Raw genomic sequence first — 17,374 nt, 5'->3', positions numbered from 1 at the left:
TTCAGTAGATGCCATTAGGGAACACAGTTTTCCCCCATAAACAGACCAATGAGCTCAGTCCAGGGGTCAAATCTGAGGTTCAGTCAGTTGACAGAGAGTTTACCGAAGACAGAGTTCTCCACACTTCCAAAGGCCATAGAAAATGAGTGAGGGGATCCAACCTCAAGCTAACTTAGCACCCAGAAACATCAACACTTATAGGTATATGAAAGGACAGTTGATGTAATTTAAAGGTTCTGATTGGTTCACAGTACAAATAATTCTAGCGACGTCCAACACGATGTTCTGTTCTTTACGTAAATGTGGTTATTTTAAGGCAACATGTTTGACACACCAAGTTCTCGTTCATAAGCAGCTATCATAAGGGTAACGGGTGGCCAATTACACCGACAGAAAAGCACTTTACGTTTTTCTGCCAGCTCTTTTTATTTCTCGAAAACATAGAGGCCACACCCCCTTCAGTACCTGTACTCTGGTACCTTTGACAAGTGTGCCCGCCCCCTTCCTTCAGATCGCCCGCTGGGCCCTACCGCCTTGGTGAAAGCTCGCTGCTACCCGAGGCGTACATAGGCCTCGGGTGGGACAACAGGCTCGTGCTTGCTAAGGCAGCACATATACTAAAATTGGATCGATACAGAGAAGATTAGCATGGCCCCTGCGAAAGGATGACACGCAAATCCGTGAAGCGCTCCATCTTGTTGCAGGTTTGATCGACCCTCCTTCACAGAACTTGATGCATCCTCTCTTGCTCCTCTTTTCTTTTTTAACTGTAGAGATCAAAACACTTTTAAAGCTTGTACTCTGGTGCCCTCGACAAGTTTGTCCACCCGTTTCCTTCATTAGATGCCATATTAAGGAGCACAGTTTTCCCCCATAAACAGACCAATGCTGGATTTGGCTATATATGTGAACACGCAAGCTCCAAGATACCTTATCTCGAAACACATTGAGCTGTTCTTCAATCAGTGTGTCCAGCCCTAGCACCGACGACCCAAAGCACTCTGTAGTGCAAGGTTCTGCAGTGGTGAGATCGCTCGCTGGGCCCTACCACCTTGGTGAAAGCTCGCTGCTACCCGAGGCCTAGATAGGCCTCAGGCGGAGCTACGGTCTTTTGTTTTTGTTTTTTTTCACTGTAGAGTTCGAAACACTTTTAAAGCTTGTACTCTGGTCCCCTCGACAAGTTTGTCCACCCGCTTCCTTCAGTAGATGCCATTAGGGAACACAGTTTTCCCCCATAAAGAGACCAATGAGCTCAGTCCAGGGGTCAAATCTGAGGTTCAGTCAGTTGACAGAGAGTTTACCGAAGACAGAGTTCTCCACACTTCCAAAGGCCATAGAAAATGAGTGAGGGGATCCAACCTCAAGCTAACTTAGCACCCAGAAACATCAACACTTATAGGTATATGAAAGGACAGTTGATGTAATTTAAAGGTTCTGATTGGTTCACAGTACAAATAATTCTAGCGACGTCCAACACGATGTTCTGTTCTTTACGTAAATGTGGTTATTTTAAGGCAACATGTTTGACACACCAAGTTCTCGTCCATAAGCAGCTATCATAAGGGTAACGGGTGGCCAATTACACCGACAGAAAAGCACTTTACGTTTTTCTGCCAGCTCTTTTTATTTCTCGAAAACATAGAGGCCACACCCCCTTCAGTACCTGTACTCTGGTACCTTTGACAAGTGTGCCCGCCCCCTTCCGCTGGGCCCTACCGCTGGGCCCTACCGCCTTGGTGAAAGCTCGCTGCTACCCGAGGCGTACATAGGCCTCGGGCGGGACGACAGGCTCGTGCTTGCTAAGGCAGCACATATACTAAAATTGGATCGATACAGAGAAGATTAGCATGGCCCCTGCGAAAGGATGACACGCAAATCCGTGAAGCGCTCCATCTTGTTGCAGGTTTGATCGACCCTCCTTCACAGAACTTGATGCATCCTCTCTTGCTCCTCTTTTTTTTTTTTTTTAACTGTAGAGATCAAAACACTTTTAAAGCTTGTACTCTGGTGCCCTCGACAAGTTTGTCCACCCGTTTCCTTCATTAGATGCCATATTAAGGAGCACAGTTTTCCCCCATAAACAGACCAATGCTGGATTTGGCTATATATGTGAACACGCAAGCTCCAAGATACCTTATCTCGAAACACATTGAGCTGTTCTTCAATCAGTGTGTCCAGCCCTAGCACCGACGACCCAAAGCACTCTGTAGTGCAAGGTTCTGCAGTGGTGAGATCGCTCGCTGGGCCCTACCACCTTGGTGAAAGCTCGCTGCTACCCGCAGCCTAGATAGGCCTCAGGCGGAACTACGGTCTTTTGTTTTTGTTTTTTTTCACTGTAGAGTTCGAAACACTTTTAAAGCTTGTACTCTGGTCCCCTCGACAAGTTTGTCCACCCGCTTCCTTCAGTAGATGCCATTAGGGAACACAGTTTTCCCCCATAAAGAGACCAATGAGCTCAGTCCAGGGGTCAAATCTGAGGTTCAGTCAGTTGACAGAGAGTTTACCGAAGACAGAGTTCTCCACACTTCCAAAGGCCATAGAAAATGAGTGAGGGGATCCAACCTCAAGCTAACTTAGCACCCAGAAACATCAACACTTATAGGTATATGAAAGGACAGTTGATGTAATTTAAAGGTTCTGATTGGTTCACAGTACAAATAATTCTAGCGACGTCCAACACGATGTTCTGTTCTTTACGTAAATGTGGTTATTTTAAGGCAACATGTTTGACACACCAAGTTCTCGTTCATAAGCAGCTATCATAAGGGTAACGGGTGGCCAATTACACCGACAGAAAAGCACTTTACGTTTTTCTGCCAGCTCTTTTTATTTCTCGAAAACATAGAGGCCACACCCCCTTCAGTACCTGTACTCTGGTACCTTTGACAAGTGTGCCCGCCCCCTTCCTTCAGATCGCCCGCTGGGCCCTACCGCCTTGGTGAAAGCTCGCTGCTACCCGAGGCGTACATAGGCCTCGGGCGGGACGACAGGCTCGTGCTTGCTAAGGCAGCACATATACTAAAATTGGATCGATACAGAGAAGATTAGCATGGCCCCTGCGAAAAAACAATTCACGAGAGCCAATGGGGCGAGGGTCCGAGCGCGAAACAATTCGTCCGTCGGCCAATCCGAGCGCGGGGGCCTGAAACACTTCCTCGGCCGGCCAATGGGGCGAGGGGAACGGGGGCGGGACATGGTGAAACAAATTGCGACACATCCCCGAACATCGGTTTCAGCTTAGCGCAAGGATGACACGCAAATCCGTGAAGCGCTCCATCTTGTTGCAGGTTTGATCGACCCTCCTTCACAGAACTTGATGCATCCTCTCTTGCTCCTCTTTTTTTTTTTAACTGTAGAGATCAAAACACTTTTAAAGCTTGTACTCTGGTGCCCTCGACAAGTTTGTCCACCCGTTTCCTTCATTAGATGCCATATTAAGGAGCACAGTTTTCCCCCATAAACAGACCAATGCTGGATTTGGCTATATATGTGAACACGCAAGCTCCAAGATACCTTATCTCGAAACACATTGAGCTGTTCTTCAATCAGTGTGTCCAGCCCTAGCACCGACGACCCAAAGCACTCTGTAGTGCAAGGTTCTGCAGTGGTGAGATCGCTCGCTGGGCCCTACCACCTTGGTGAAAGCTCGCTGCTACCCGCAGCCTAGATAGGCCTCAGGCGGGGTGACTGTCTTTTGTTTTTGTTTTTTTTCACTGTAGAGTTCGAAACACTTTTAAAGCTTGTACTCTGGTCCCCTCGACAAGTTTGTCCACCCGCTTCCTTCAGTAGATGCCATTAGGGAACACAGTTTTCCCCCATAAACAGACCAATGAGCTCAGTCCAGGGGTCAAATCTGAGGTTCAGTCAGTTGACAGAGAGTTTACCGAAGACAGAGTTCTCCACACTTCCAAAGGCCATAGAAAATGAGTGAGGGGATCCAACCTCAAGCTAACTTAGCACCCAGAAACATCAACACTTATAGGTATATGAAAGGACAGTTGATGTAATTTGAAGGTTCTGATTGGTTCACAGTACAAATAATTCTAGCGACGTCCAACACGATGTTCTGTTCTTTACGTAAATGTGGTTATTTTAAGGCAACATGTTTGACACACCAAGTTCTCGTTCATAAGCAGCTATCATAAGGGTAACGGGTGGCCAATTACACCGACAGAAAAGCACTTTACGTTTTTCTGCCAGCTCTTTTTATTTCTCGAAAACATAGAGGCCACACCCCCTTCAGTACCTGTACTCTGGTACCTTTGACAAGTGTGCCCGCCCCTTCCTTCAGATCGCCCGCTGGGCCCTACCGCCTTGGTGAAAGCTCGCTGCTACCCGAGGCGTACATAGGCCTCGGGTGGGACAACAGGCTCGTGCTTGCTAAGGCAGCACATATACTAAAATTGGATCGATACAGAGAAGATTAGCATGGCCCCTGCGAAAGGATGACACGCAAATCCGTGAAGCGCTCCATCTTGTTGCAGGTTTGATCGACCCTCCTTCACAGAACTTGATGCATCCTCTCTTGCTCCTCTTTTTTTTTTTTTTTTTTAACTGTAGAGATCAAAACACTTTTAAAGCTTGTACTCTGGTGCCCTCGACAAGTTTGTCCACCCGTTTCCTTCATTAGATGCCATATTAAGGAGCACAGTTTTCCCCCATAAACAGACCAATGCTGGATTTGGCTATATATGTGAACACGCAAGCTCCAAGATACCTTATCTCGAAACACATTGAGCTGTTCTTCAATCAGTGTGTCCAGCCCTAGCACCGACGACCCAAAGCACTCTGTAGTGCAAGGTTCTGCAGTGGTGAGATCGCTCGCTGGGCCCTACCACCTTGGTGAAAGCTCGCTGCTACCCGCAGCCTAGATAGGCCTCAGGCGGAACTACGGTCTTTTGTTTTTGTTTTTTTTCACTGTAGAGTTCGAAACACTTTTAAAGCTTGTACTCTGGTCCCCTCGACAAGTTTGTCCACCCGCTTCCTTCAGTAGATGCCATTAGGGAACACAGTTTTCCCCCATAAAGAGACCAATGAGCTCAGTCCAGGGGTCAAATCTGAGGTTCAGTCAGTTGACAGAGAGTTTACCGAAGACAGAGTTCTCCACACTTCCAAAGGCCATAGAAAATGAGTGAGGGGATCCAACCTCAAGCTAACTTAGCACCCAGAAACATCAACACTTATAGGTATATGAAAGGACAGTTGATGTAATTTGAAGGTTCTGATTGGTTCACAGTACAAATAATTCTAGCGACGTCCAACACGATGTTCTGTTCTTTACGTAAATGTGGTTATTTTAAGGCAACATGTTTGACACACCAAGTTCTCGTCCATAAGCAGCTATCATAAGGGTAACGGGTGGCCAATTACACCGACAGAAAAGCACTTTACGTTTTTCTGCCAGCTCTTTTTATTTCTCGAAAACATAGAGGCCACACCCCCTTCAGTACCTGTACTCTGGTACCTTTGACAAGTGTGCCCGCCCCCTTCCTTCAGATCGCCCGCTGGGCCCTACCGCCTTGGTGAAAGCTCGCTGCTACCCGAGGCGTACATAGGCCTCGGGTGGGACAACAGGCTCGTGCTTGCTAAGGCAGCACATATACTAAAATTGGATCGATACAGAGAAGATTAGCATGGCCCCTGCGAAAGGATGACACGCAAATCCGTGAAGCGCTCCATCTTGTTGCAGGTTTGATCGACCCTCCTTCACAGAACTTGATGCATCCTCTCTTGCTCCTCTTTTTTTTTTTAACTGTAGAGATCAAAACACTTTTAAAGCTTGTACTCTGGTGCCCTCGACAAGTTTGTCCACCCGTTTCCTTCATTAGATGCCATATTAAGGAGCACAGTTTTCCCCCATAAACAGACCAATGCTGGATTTGGCTATATATGTGAACACGCAAGCTCCAAGATACCTTATCTCGAAACACATTGAGCTGTTCTTCAATCAGTGTGTCCAGCCCTAGCACCAACGACCCAAAGCACTCTGTAGTGCAAGGTTCTGCAGTGGTGAGATCGTTCGCTGGGCCCTACCACCTTGGTGAAAGCTCGCTGCTACCCGCGGCCTAGATAGGCCTCAGGCGGGGCGACAGTCTTTTGTTTTTGTTTTTTTCACTGTAGAGTTCGAAACACTTTTAAAGCTTGTACTCTGGTCCCCTCGACAAGTTTGTCCACCCGCTTCCTTCAGTAGATGCCATTAGGGAACACAGTTTTCCCCCATAAACAGACCAATGAGCTCAGTCCAGGGGTCAAATCTGAGGTTCAGTCAGTTGACAGAGAGTTTACCGAAGACAGAGTTCTCCACACTTCCAAAGGCCATAGAAAATGAGTGAGGGGATCCAACCTCAAGCTAACTTAGCACCCAGAAACATCAACACTTATAGGTATATGAAAGGACAGTTGATGTAATTTAAAGGTTCTGATTGGTTCACAGTACAAATAATTCTAGCGACGTCCAACACGATGTTCTGTTCTTTACGTAAATGTGGTTATTTTAAGGCAACATGTTTGACACACCAAGTTCTCGTCCATAAGCAGCTATCATAAGGGTAACGGGTGGCCAATTACACCGACAGAAAAGCACTTTACGTTTTTCTGCCAGCTCTTTTTATTTCTCGAAAACATAGAGGCCACACCCCCTTCAGTACCTGTACTCTGGTACCTTTGACAAGTGTGCCCGCCCCCTTCCGCTGGGCCCTACCGCCTTGGTGAAAGCTCGCTGCTACCCGAGGCGTACATAGGCCTCGGGCGGGACGACAGGCTCGTGCTTGCTAAGGCAGCACATATACTAAAATTGGATCGATACAGAGAAGATTAGCATGGCCCCTGCGAAAGGATGACACGCAAATCCGTGAAGCGCTCCATCTTGTTGCAGGTTTGATCGACCCTCCTTCACAGAACTTGATGCATCCTCTCTTGCTCCTCTTTTTTTTTTTTTTTTTTTTAACTGTAGAGATCAAAACACTTTTAAAGCTTGTACTCTGGTGCCCTCGACAAGTTTGTCCACCCGTTTCCTTCATTAGATGCCATATTAAGGAGCACAGTTTTCCCCCATAAACAGACCAATGCTGGATTTGGCTATATATGTGAACACGCAAGCTCCAAGATACCTTATCTCGAAACACATTGAGCTGTTCTTCAATCAGTGTGTCCAGCCCTAGCACCGACGACCCAAAGCACTCTGTAGTGCAAGGTTCTGCAGTGGTGAGATCGCTCGCTGGGCCCTACCACCTTGGTGAAAGCTCGCTGCTACCCGCAGCCTAGATAGGCCTCAGGCGGAACTACGGTCTTTTGTTTTTGTTTTTTTTCACTGTAGAGTTCGAAACACTTTTAAAGCTTGTACTCTGGTCCCCTCGACAAGTTTGTCCACCCGCTTCCTTCAGTAGATGCCATTAGGGAACACAGTTTTCCCCCATAAAGAGACCAATGAGCTCAGTCCAGGGGTCAAATCTGAGGTTCAGTCAGTTGACAGAGAGTTTACCGAAGACAGAGTTCTCCACACTTCCAAAGGCCATAGAAAATGAGTGAGGGGATCCAACCTCAAGCTAACTTAGCACCCAGAAACATCAACACTTATAGGTATATGAAAGGACAGTTGATGTAATTTAAAGGTTCTGATTGGTTCACAGTACAAATAATTCTAGCGACGTCCAACACGATGTTCTGTTCTTTACGTAAATGTGGTTATTTTAAGGCAACATGTTTGACACACCAAGTTCTCGTCCATAAGCAGCTATCATAAGGGTAACGGGTGGCCAATTACACCGACAGAAAAGCACTTTACGTTTTTCTGCCAGCTCTTTTTATTTCTCGAAAACATAGAGGCCACACCCCCTTCAGTACCTGTACTCTGGTACCTTTGACAAGTGTGCCCGCCCCCTTCCTTCAGATCGCCCGCTGGGCCCTACCGCCTTGGTGAAAGCTCGCTGCTACCCGAGGCGTACATAGGCCTCGGGTGGGACAACAGGCTCGTGCTTGCTAAGGCAGCACATATACTAAAATTGGATCGATACAGAGAAGATTAGCATGGCCCCTGCGAAAGGATGACACGCAAATCCGTGAAGCGCTCCATCTTGTTGCAGGTTTGATCGACCCTCCTTCACAGAACTTGATGCATCCTCTCTTGCTCCTCTTTTTTTTTTTAACTGTAGAGATCAAAACACTTTTAAAGCTTGTACTCTGGTGCCCTCGACAAGTTTGTCCACCCGTTTCCTTCATTAGATGCCATATTAAGGAGCACAGTTTTCCCCCATAAACAGACCAATGCTGGATTTGGCTATATATGTGAACACGCAAGCTCCAAGATACCTTATCTCGAAACACATTGAGCTGTTCTTCAATCAGTGTGTCCAGCCCTAGCACCAACGACCCAAAGCACTCTGTAGTGCAAGGTTCTGCAGTGGTGAGATCGTTCGCTGGGCCCTACCACCTTGGTGAAAGCTCGCTGCTACCCGCGGCCTAGATAGGCCTCAGGCGGGGCGACAGTCTTTTGTTTTTGTTTTTTTCACTGTAGAGTTCGAAACACTTTTAAAGCTTGTACTCTGGTCCCCTCGACAAGTTTGTCCACCCGCTTCCTTCAGTAGATGCCATTAGGGAACACAGTTTTCCCCCATAAACAGACCAATGAGCTCAGTCCAGGGGTCAAATCTGAGGTTCAGTCAGTTGACAGAGAGTTTACCGAAGACAGAGTTCTCCACACTTCCAAAGGCCATAGAAAATGAGTGAGGGGATCCAACCTCAAGCTAACTTAGCACCCAGAAACATCAACACTTATAGGTATATGAAAGGACAGTTGATGTAATTTAAAGGTTCTGATTGGTTCACAGTACAAATAATTCTAGCGACGTCCAACACGATGTTCTGTTCTTTACGTAAATGTGGTTATTTTAAGGCAACATGTTTGACACACCAAGTTCTCGTCCATAAGCAGCTATCATAAGGGTAACGGGTGGCCAATTACACCGACAGAAAAGCACTTTACGTTTTTCTGCCAGCTCTTTTTATTTCTCGAAAACATAGAGGCCACACCCCCTTCAGTACCTGTACTCTGGTACCTTTGACAAGTGTGCCCGCCCCCTTCCGCTGGGCCCTACCGCCTTGGTGAAAGCTCGCTGCTACCCGAGGCGTACATAGGCCTCGGGCGGGACGACAGGCTCGTGCTTGTTAAGGCAGCACATATACTAAAATTGGATCGATACAGAGAAGATTAGCATGGCCCCTGCGAAAGGATGACACGCAAATCCGTGAAGCGCTCCATCTTGTTGCAGGTTTGATCGACCCTCCTTCACAGAACTTGATGCATCCTCTCTTGCTCCTCTTTTTTTTTTTTTTTTTTTAACTGTAGAGATCAAAACACTTTTAAAGCTTGTACTCTGGTGCCCTCGACAAGTTTGTCCACCCGTTTCCTTCATTAGATGCCATATTAAGGAGCACAGTTTTCCCCCATAAACAGACCAATGCTGGATTTGGCTATATATGTGAACACGCAAGCTCCAAGATACCTTATCTCGAAACACATTGAGCTGTTCTTCAATCAGTGTGTCCAGCCCTAGCACCGACGACCCAAAGCACTCTGTAGTGCAAGGTTCTGCAGTGGTGAGATCGCTCGCTGGGCCCTACCACCTTGGTGAAAGCTCGCTGCTACCCGAGGCCTAGATAGGCCTCAGGCGGGGTGACTGTCTTTTGTTTTTGTTTTTTTTCACTGTAGAGTTCGAAACACTTTTAAAGCTTGTACTCTGGTCCCCTCGACAAGTTTGTCCACCCGCTTCCTTCAGTAGATGCCATTAGGGAACACAGTTTTCCCCCATAAACAGACCAATGAGCTCAGTCCAGGGGTCAAATCTGAGGTTCAGTCAGTTGACAGAGAGTTTACCGAAGACAGAGTTCTCCACACTTCCAAAGGCCATAGAAAATGAGTGAGGGGATCCAACCTCAAGCTAACTTAGCACCCAGAAACATCAACACTTATAGGTATATGAAAGGACAGTTGATGTAATTTAAAGGTTCTGATTGGTTCACAGTACAAATAATTCTAGCGACGTCCAACACGATGTTCTGTTCTTTACGTAAATGTGGTTATTTTAAGGCAACATGTTTGACACACCAAGTTCTCGTTCATAAGCAGCTATCATAAGGGTAACGGGTGGCCAATTACACCGACAGAAAAGCACTTTACGTTTTTCTGCCAGCTCTTTTTATTTCTCGAAAACATAGAGGCCACACCCCCTTCAGTACCTGTACTCTGGTACCTTTGACAAGTGTGCCCGCCCCCTTCCTTCAGATCGCCCGCTGGGCCCTACCGCCTTGGTGAAAGCTCGCTGCTACCCGAGGCGTACATAGGCCTCGGGTGGGACAACAGGCTCGTGCTTGCTAAGGCAGCACATATACTAAAATTGGATCGATACAGAGAAGATTAGCATGGCCCCTGCGAAAAGATGACACGCAAATCCGTGAAGCGCTCCATCTTGTTGCAGGTTTGATCGACCCTCCTTCACAGAACTTGATGCATCCTCTCTTGCTCCTCTTTTTTTTTTTAACTGTAGAGATCAAAACACTTTTAAAGCTTGTACTCTGGTGCCCTCGACAAGTTTGTCCACCCGTTTCCTTCATTAGATGCCATATTAAGGAGCACAGTTTTCCCCCATAAACAGACCAATGCTGGATTTGGCTATATATGTGAACACGCAAGCTCTAAGATACCTTATCTCGAAACACATTGAGCTGTTCTTCAATCAGTGTGTCCAGCCCTAGCACCGACGACCCAAAGCACTCTGTAGTGCAAGGTTCTGCAGTGGTGAGATCGCTCGCTGGGCCCTACCACCTTGGTGAAAGCTCGCTGCTACCCGAGGGCTAGATAGGCCTCAGGCGGAGCTACGGTCTTTTGTTTTTGTTTTTTTTCACTGTAGAGTTCGAAACACTTTTAAAGCTTGTACTCTGGTCCCCTCGACAAGTTTGTCCACCCGCTTCCTTCAGTAGATGCCATTAGGGAACACAGTTTTCCCCCATAAAGAGACCAATGAGCTCAGTCCAGGGGTCAAATCTGAGGTTCAGTCAGTTGACAGAGAGTTTACCAAAGACAGAGTTCTCCACACTTCCAAAGGCCATAGAAAATGAGTGAGGGGATCCAACCTCAAGCTAACTTAGCACCCAGAAACATCAACACTTATAGGTATATGAAAGGACAGTTGATGTAATTTGAAGGTTCTGATTGGTTCACAGTACAAATAATTCTAGCGACGTCCAACACGATGTTCTGTTCTTTACGTAAATGTGGTTATTTTAAGGCAACATGTTTGACACACCAAGTTCTCGTCCATAAGCAGCTATCATAAGGGTAACGGGTGGCCAATTACACCGACAGAAAAGCACTTTACGTTTTTCTGCCAGCTCTTTTTATTTCTCGAAAACATAGAGGCCACACCCCCTTCAGTACCTGTACTCTGGTACCTTTGACAAGTGTGCCCGCCCCCTTCCTTCAGATCGCTCGCTGGGCCCTACCGCCTTGGTGAAAGCTCGCTGCTACCCGAGGCGTACATAGGCCTCGGGTGGGACAACAGGCTCGTGCTTGCTAAGGCAGCACATATACTAAAATTGGATCGATACAGAGAAGATTAGCATGGCCCCTGCGAAAGGATGACACGCAAATCCGTGAAGCGCTCCATCTTGTTGCAGGTTTGATCGACCCTCCTTCACAGAACTTGATGCATCCTCTCTTGCTCCTCTTTTTTTTTTTAACTGTAGAGATCAAAACACTTTTAAAGCTTGTACTCTGGTGCCCTCGACAAGTTTGTCCACCCGTTTCCTTCATTAGATGCCATATTAAGGAGCACAGTTTTCCCCCATAAACAGACCAATGCTGGATTTGGCTATATATGTGAACACGCAAGCTCCAAGATACCTTATCTCGAAACACATTGAGCTGTTCTTCAATCAGTGTGTCCAGCCCTAGCACCAACGACCCAAAGCACTCTGTAGTGCAAGGTTCTGCAGTGGTGAGATCGTTCGCTGGGCCCTACCACCTTGGTGAAAGCTCGCTGCTACCCGCGGCCTAGATAGGCCTCAGGCGGGGCGACAGTCTTTTGTTTTTGTTTTTTTCACTGTAGAGTTCGAAACACTTTTAAAGCTTGTACTCTGGTCCCCTCGACAAGTTTGTCCACCCGCTTCCTTCAGTAGATGCCATTAGGGAACACAGTTTTCCCCCATAAACAGACCAATGAGCTCAGTCCAGGGGTCAAATCTGAGGTTCAGTCAGTTGACAGAGAGTTTACCGAAGACAGAGTTCTCCACACTTCCAAAGGCCATAGAAAATGAGTGAGGGGATCCAACCTCAAGCTAACTTAGCACCCAGAAACATCAACACTTATAGGTATATGAAAGGACAGTTGATGTAATTTAAAGGTTCTGATTGGTTCACAGTACAAATAATTCTAGCGACGTCCAACACGATGTTCTGTTCTTTACGTAAATGTGGTTATTTTAAGGCAACATGTTTGACACACCAAGTTCTCGTCCATAAGCAGCTATCATAAGGGTAACGGGTGGCCAATTACACCGACAGAAAAGCACTTTACGTTTTTCTGCCAGCTCTTTTTATTTCTCGAAAACATAGAGGCCACACCCCCTTCAGTACCTGTACTCTGGTACCTTTGACAAGTGTGCCCGCCCCCTTCCTTCAGATCGCCCGCTGGGCCCTACCGCCTTGGTGAAAGCTCGCTGCTACCCGAGGCGTACATAGGCCTCGGGCGGGACGACAGGCTCGTGCTTGTTAAGGCAGCACATATACTAAAATTGGATCGATACAGAGAAGATTAGCATGGCCCCTGCGAAAGGATGACACGCAAATCCGTGAAGCGCTCCATCTTGTTGCAGGTTTGATCGACCCTCCTTCACAGAACTTGATGCATCCTCTCTTGCTCCTCTTTTTTTTTTTTTTTAACTGTAGAGATCAAAACACTTTTAAAGCTTGTACTCTGGTGCCCTCGACAAGTTTGTCCACCCGTTTCCTTCATTAGATGCCATATTAAGGAGCACAGTTTTCCCCCATAAACAGACCAATGCTGGATTTGGCTATATATGTGAACACGCAAGCTCCAAGATACCTTATCTCGAAACACATTGAGCTGTTCTTCAATCAGTGTGTCCAGCCCTAGCACCGACGACCCAAAGCACTCTGTAGTGCAAGGTTCTGCAGTGGTGAGATCGCTCGCTGGGCCCTACCACCTTGGTGAAAGCTCGCTGCTACCCTCGGCCTAGATAGGCCTCAGGCGGGGTGACTGTCTTTTGTTTTTGTTTTTTTTTCACTTTAGAGTTCGAAACACTTTTAAAGCTTGTACTCTGGTCCCCTCGACAAGTTTGTCCACCCGCTTCCTTCAGTAGATGCCATTAGGGAACACAGTTTTCCCCCATAAACAGACCAATGAGCTCAGTCCAGGGGTCAAATCTGAGGTTCAGTCAGTTGACAGAGAGTTTACCGAAGACAGAGTTCTCCACACTTCCAAAGGCCATAGAAAATGAGTGAGGGGATCCAACCTCAAGCTAACTTAGCACCCAGAAACATCAACACTTATAGGTATATGAAAGGACAGTTGATGTAATTTAAAGGTTCTGATTGGTTCACAGTACAAATAATTCTAGCGACGTCCAACACGATGTTCTGTTCTTTACGTAAATGTGGTTATTTTAAGGCAACATGTTTGACACACCAAGTTCTCGTTCATAAGCAGCTATCATAAGGGTAACGGGTGGCCAATTACACCGACAGAAAAGCACTTTACGTTTTTCTGCCAGCTCTTTTTATTTCTCGAAAACATAGAGGCCACACCCCCTTCAGTACCTGTACTCTGGTACCTTTGACAAGTGTGCCCGCCCCCTTCCTTCAGATCGCCCGCTGGGCCCTACCGCCTTGGTGAAAGCTCGCTGCTACCCGAGGCGTACATAGGCCTCGGGTGGGACAACAGGCTCGTGCTTGCTAAGGCAGCACATATACTAAAATTGGATCGATACAGAGAAGATTAGCATGGCCCCTGCGAAAAGATGACACGCAAATCCGTGAAGCGCTCCATCTTGTTGCAGGTTTGATCGACCCTCCTTCACAGAACTTGATGCATCCTCTCTTGCTCCTCTTTTCTTTTTTAACTGTAGAGATCAAAACACTTTTAAAGCTTGTACTCTGGTGCCCTCGACAAGTTTGTCCACCCGTTTCCTTCATTAGATGCCATATTAAGGAGCACAGTTTTCCCCCATAAACAGACCAATGCTGGATTTGGCTATATATGTGAACACGCAAGCTCTAAGATACCTTATCTCGAAACACATTGAGCTGTTCTTCAATCAGTGTGTCCAGCCCTAGCACCGACGACCCAAAGCACTCTGTAGTGCAAGGTTCTGCAGTGGTGAGATCGCTCGCTGGGCCCTACCACCTTGGTGAAAGCTCGCTGCTACCCGAGGGCTAGATAGGCCTCAGGCGGAGCTACGGTCTTTTGTTTTTGTTTTTTTTCACTGTAGAGTTCGAAACACTTTTAAAGCTTGTACTCTGGTCCCCTCGACAAGTTTGTCCACCCGCTTCCTTCAGTAGATGCCATTAGGGAACACAGTTTTCCCCCATAAAGAGACCAATGAGCTCAGTCCAGGGGTCAAATCTGAGGTTCAGTCAGTTGACAGAGAGTTTACCAAAGACAGAGTTCTCCACACTTCCAAAGGCCATAGAAAATGAGTGAGGGGATCCAACCTCAAGCTAACTTAGCACCCAGAAACATCAACACTTATAGGTATATGAAAGGACAGTTGATGTAATTTGAAGGTTCTGATTGGTTCACAGTACAAATAATTCTAGCGACGTCCAACACGATGTTCTGTTCTTTACGTAAATGTGGTTATTTTAAGGCAACATGTTTGACACACCAAGTTCTCGTCCATAAGCAGCTATCATAAGGGTAACGGGTGGCCAATTACACCGACAGAAAAGCACTTTACGTTTTTCTGCCAGCTCTTTTTATTTCTCGAAAACATAGAGGCCACACCCCCTTCAGTACCTGTACTCTGGTACCTTTGACAAGTGTGCCCGCCCCCTTCCGCTGGGCCCTACCGCCTTGGTGAAAGCTCGCTGCTACCCGAGGCGTACATAGGCCTCGGGCGGGACGACAGGCTCGTGCTTGCTAAGGCAGCACATATACTAAAATTGGATCGATACAGAGAAGATTAGCATGGCCCCTGCGAAAGGATGACACGCAAATCCGTGAAGCGCTCCATCTTGTTGCAGGTTTGATCGACCCTCCTTCACAGAACTTGATGCATCCTCTCTTGCTCCTCTTTTTTTTTTTTTTTTTTTTAACTGTAGAGATCAAAACACTTTTAAAGCTTGTACTCTGGTGCCCTCGACAAGTTTGTCCACCCGTTTCCTTCATTAGATGCCATATTAAGGAGCACAGTTTTCCCCCATAAACAGACCAATGCTGGATTTGGCTATATATGTGAACACGCAAGCTCCAAGATACCTTATCTCGAAACACATTGAGCTGTTCTTCAATCAGTGTGTCCAGCCCTAGCACCGACGACCCAAAGCACTCTGTAGTGCAAGGTTCTGCAGTGGTGAGATCGCTCGCTGGGCCCTACCACCTTGGTGAAAGCTCGCTGCTACCCGCAGCCTAGATAGGCCTCAGGCGGAACTACGGTCTTTTGTTTTTGTTTTTTTTCACTGTAGAGTTCGAAACACTTTTAAAGCTTGTACTCTGGTCCCCTCGACAAGTTTGTCCACCCGCTTCCTTCAGTAGATGCCATTAGGGAACACAGTTTTCCCCCATAAAGAGACCAATGAGCTCAGTCCAGGGGTCAAATCTGAGGTTCAGTCAGTTGACAGAGAGTTTACCGAAGACAGAGTTCTCCACACTTCCAAAGGCCATAGAAAATGAGTGAGGGGATCCAACCTCAAGCTAACTTAGCACCCAGAAACATCAACACTTATAGGTATATGAAAGGACAGTTGATGTAATTTGAAGGTTCTGATTGGTTCACAGTACAAATAATTCTAGCGACGTCCAACACGATGTTCTGTTCTTTACGTAAATGTGGTTATTTTAAGGCAACATGTTTGACACACCAAGTTCTCGTCCATAAGCAGCTATCATAAGGGTAACGGGTGGCCAATTACACCGACAGAAAAGCACTTTACGTTTTTCTGCCAGCTCTTTTTATTTCTCGAAAACATAGAGGCCACACCCCCTTCAGTACCTGTACTCTGGTACCTTTGACAAGTGTGCCCGCCCCCTTCCGCTGGGCCCTACCGCCTTGGTGAAAGCTCGCTGCTACCCGAGGCGTACATAGGCCTCGGGCGGGACGACAGGCTCGTGCTTGCTAAGGCAGCACATATACTAAAATTGGATCGATACAGAGAAGATTAGCATGGCCCCTGCGAAAAAACAATTCACGAGAGCCAATGGGGCGAGGGTCCGAGCGCGAAACAATTCGTCCGTCGGCCAATCCGAGCGCGGGGGCCTGAAACACTTCCTCGGCCGGCCAATGGGGCGAGGGGAACGGGGGCGGGACATGGTGAAACAAATTGCGACACATCCCCGAACATCGGTTTCAGCTTAGCGCAAGGATGACACGTAAATCCGTGAAGCGCTCCATCTTGTTGCAGGTTTGATCGACCCTCCTTCACAGAACTTGATGCATCCTCTCTTGCTCCTCTTTTTTTTTTTAACTGTAGAGATCAAAACACTTTTAAAGCTTGTACTCTGGTGCCCTCGACAAGTTTGTCCACCCGTTTCCTTCATTAGATGCCATATTAAGGAGCACAGTTTTCCCCCATAAACAGACCAATGCTGGATTTGGCTATATATGTGAACCCGCAAGCTCTAAGATACCTTATCTAGAAACACATTGAGCTGTTCTTCAATCAGTGAGTCCAGCCCTAGCACCGACGACCCAAAGCGCTCTGTAGTGCAAGGTGCTGCAGTGGTGAGATCGCTCGCTGGGCCCTACCACCTTGGTGAAAGCTCGCTGCTACCCGCGGCCTACATAGGCCTCAGGCGGGATGACAGGCTTTTGTTTTTGTTTTTTTTCACTGTAGAGTTCGAAATACTTTTAAAGCTTGTACTCTGGTCCCCTCGACAAGTTTGTCCACCCGCTTCCTTCAGTAGATGCCATTAGGGAACACAGTTTTCCCCCATAAAGAGACCAATGAGCTCAGTCCAGGGGTCAAATCTGAGGTTCAGTCAGTTGACAGAGAGTTTACCGAAGACAGAGTTCTCCACACTTCCAAAGGCCATAGAAAATGAGTGAGGGGATCCAACCTCAAGCTAACTTAGCACCCAGAAACATCAACACTTATAGGTATATGAAAGGACAGTTGATGTAATTTAAAGGTTCTGATTGGTTC

The 17,374-nt window shown here is 47.0% G+C and overlaps 12 non-coding genes and 2 pseudogenes across 12 annotated transcripts; all 14 read left to right on the top strand.

The window, feature by feature from the left end:
• Positions 1 to 593: 593 nt before the first annotated feature.
• On the top strand, positions 594 to 700 carry LOC137005623 (U6 spliceosomal RNA). The gene has a single exon (XR_010892365.1). It is a non-coding gene; the product is annotated as a U6 spliceosomal RNA (small nuclear RNA).
• A 1,092-nt stretch (positions 701 to 1,792) lies between these two features.
• Positions 1,793 to 1,899, top strand: LOC137005622 (U6 spliceosomal RNA). Its single transcript, XR_010892364.1, has one exon. It is a non-coding gene; the product is annotated as a U6 spliceosomal RNA (small nuclear RNA).
• Positions 1,900 to 2,994: 1,095 nt separating this feature from the next.
• On the top strand, positions 2,995 to 3,064 carry LOC137005705 (U6 spliceosomal RNA; annotated as a pseudogene).
• Positions 3,065 to 4,373: 1,309 nt separating this feature from the next.
• LOC137005621 (U6 spliceosomal RNA) lies at positions 4,374 to 4,480 on the top strand. The gene has a single exon (XR_010892363.1). It is a non-coding gene; the product is annotated as a U6 spliceosomal RNA (small nuclear RNA).
• Positions 4,481 to 5,578: 1,098 nt separating this feature from the next.
• Positions 5,579 to 5,685, top strand: LOC137005620 (U6 spliceosomal RNA). The gene has a single exon (XR_010892362.1). It is a non-coding gene; the product is annotated as a U6 spliceosomal RNA (small nuclear RNA).
• A 1,078-nt stretch (positions 5,686 to 6,763) lies between these two features.
• Positions 6,764 to 6,870, top strand: LOC137005618 (U6 spliceosomal RNA). Its single transcript, XR_010892360.1, has one exon. It is a non-coding gene; the product is annotated as a U6 spliceosomal RNA (small nuclear RNA).
• Positions 6,871 to 7,970: 1,100 nt separating this feature from the next.
• On the top strand, positions 7,971 to 8,077 carry LOC137005617 (U6 spliceosomal RNA). Its single transcript, XR_010892359.1, has one exon. It is a non-coding gene; the product is annotated as a U6 spliceosomal RNA (small nuclear RNA).
• A 1,078-nt stretch (positions 8,078 to 9,155) lies between these two features.
• LOC137005603 (U6 spliceosomal RNA) lies at positions 9,156 to 9,262 on the top strand. The gene has a single exon (XR_010892346.1). It is a non-coding gene; the product is annotated as a U6 spliceosomal RNA (small nuclear RNA).
• Positions 9,263 to 10,361: 1,099 nt separating this feature from the next.
• Positions 10,362 to 10,468, top strand: LOC137005699 (U6 spliceosomal RNA). Its single transcript, XR_010892435.1, has one exon. It is a non-coding gene; the product is annotated as a U6 spliceosomal RNA (small nuclear RNA).
• Positions 10,469 to 11,559: 1,091 nt separating this feature from the next.
• LOC137005615 (U6 spliceosomal RNA) lies at positions 11,560 to 11,666 on the top strand. Its single transcript, XR_010892358.1, has one exon. It is a non-coding gene; the product is annotated as a U6 spliceosomal RNA (small nuclear RNA).
• A 1,090-nt stretch (positions 11,667 to 12,756) lies between these two features.
• On the top strand, positions 12,757 to 12,863 carry LOC137005602 (U6 spliceosomal RNA). The gene has a single exon (XR_010892345.1). It is a non-coding gene; the product is annotated as a U6 spliceosomal RNA (small nuclear RNA).
• Positions 12,864 to 13,959: 1,096 nt separating this feature from the next.
• LOC137005698 (U6 spliceosomal RNA) lies at positions 13,960 to 14,066 on the top strand. Its single transcript, XR_010892434.1, has one exon. It is a non-coding gene; the product is annotated as a U6 spliceosomal RNA (small nuclear RNA).
• Positions 14,067 to 15,145: 1,079 nt separating this feature from the next.
• Positions 15,146 to 15,252, top strand: LOC137005614 (U6 spliceosomal RNA). Its single transcript, XR_010892357.1, has one exon. It is a non-coding gene; the product is annotated as a U6 spliceosomal RNA (small nuclear RNA).
• Positions 15,253 to 16,340: 1,088 nt separating this feature from the next.
• On the top strand, positions 16,341 to 16,410 carry LOC137005704 (U6 spliceosomal RNA; annotated as a pseudogene).
• Positions 16,411 to 17,374: the final 964 nt, after the last annotated feature.

Source organism: Chanodichthys erythropterus, chromosome 17, assembly GCF_024489055.1.
Source record: "Chanodichthys erythropterus isolate Z2021 chromosome 17, ASM2448905v1, whole genome shotgun sequence".
NCBI classification, from domain to species: Eukaryota; Metazoa; Chordata; class Actinopteri; order Cypriniformes; family Xenocyprididae; genus Chanodichthys; species Chanodichthys erythropterus.
This window is presented reverse-complemented; position numbering and strand designations above follow the sequence as displayed.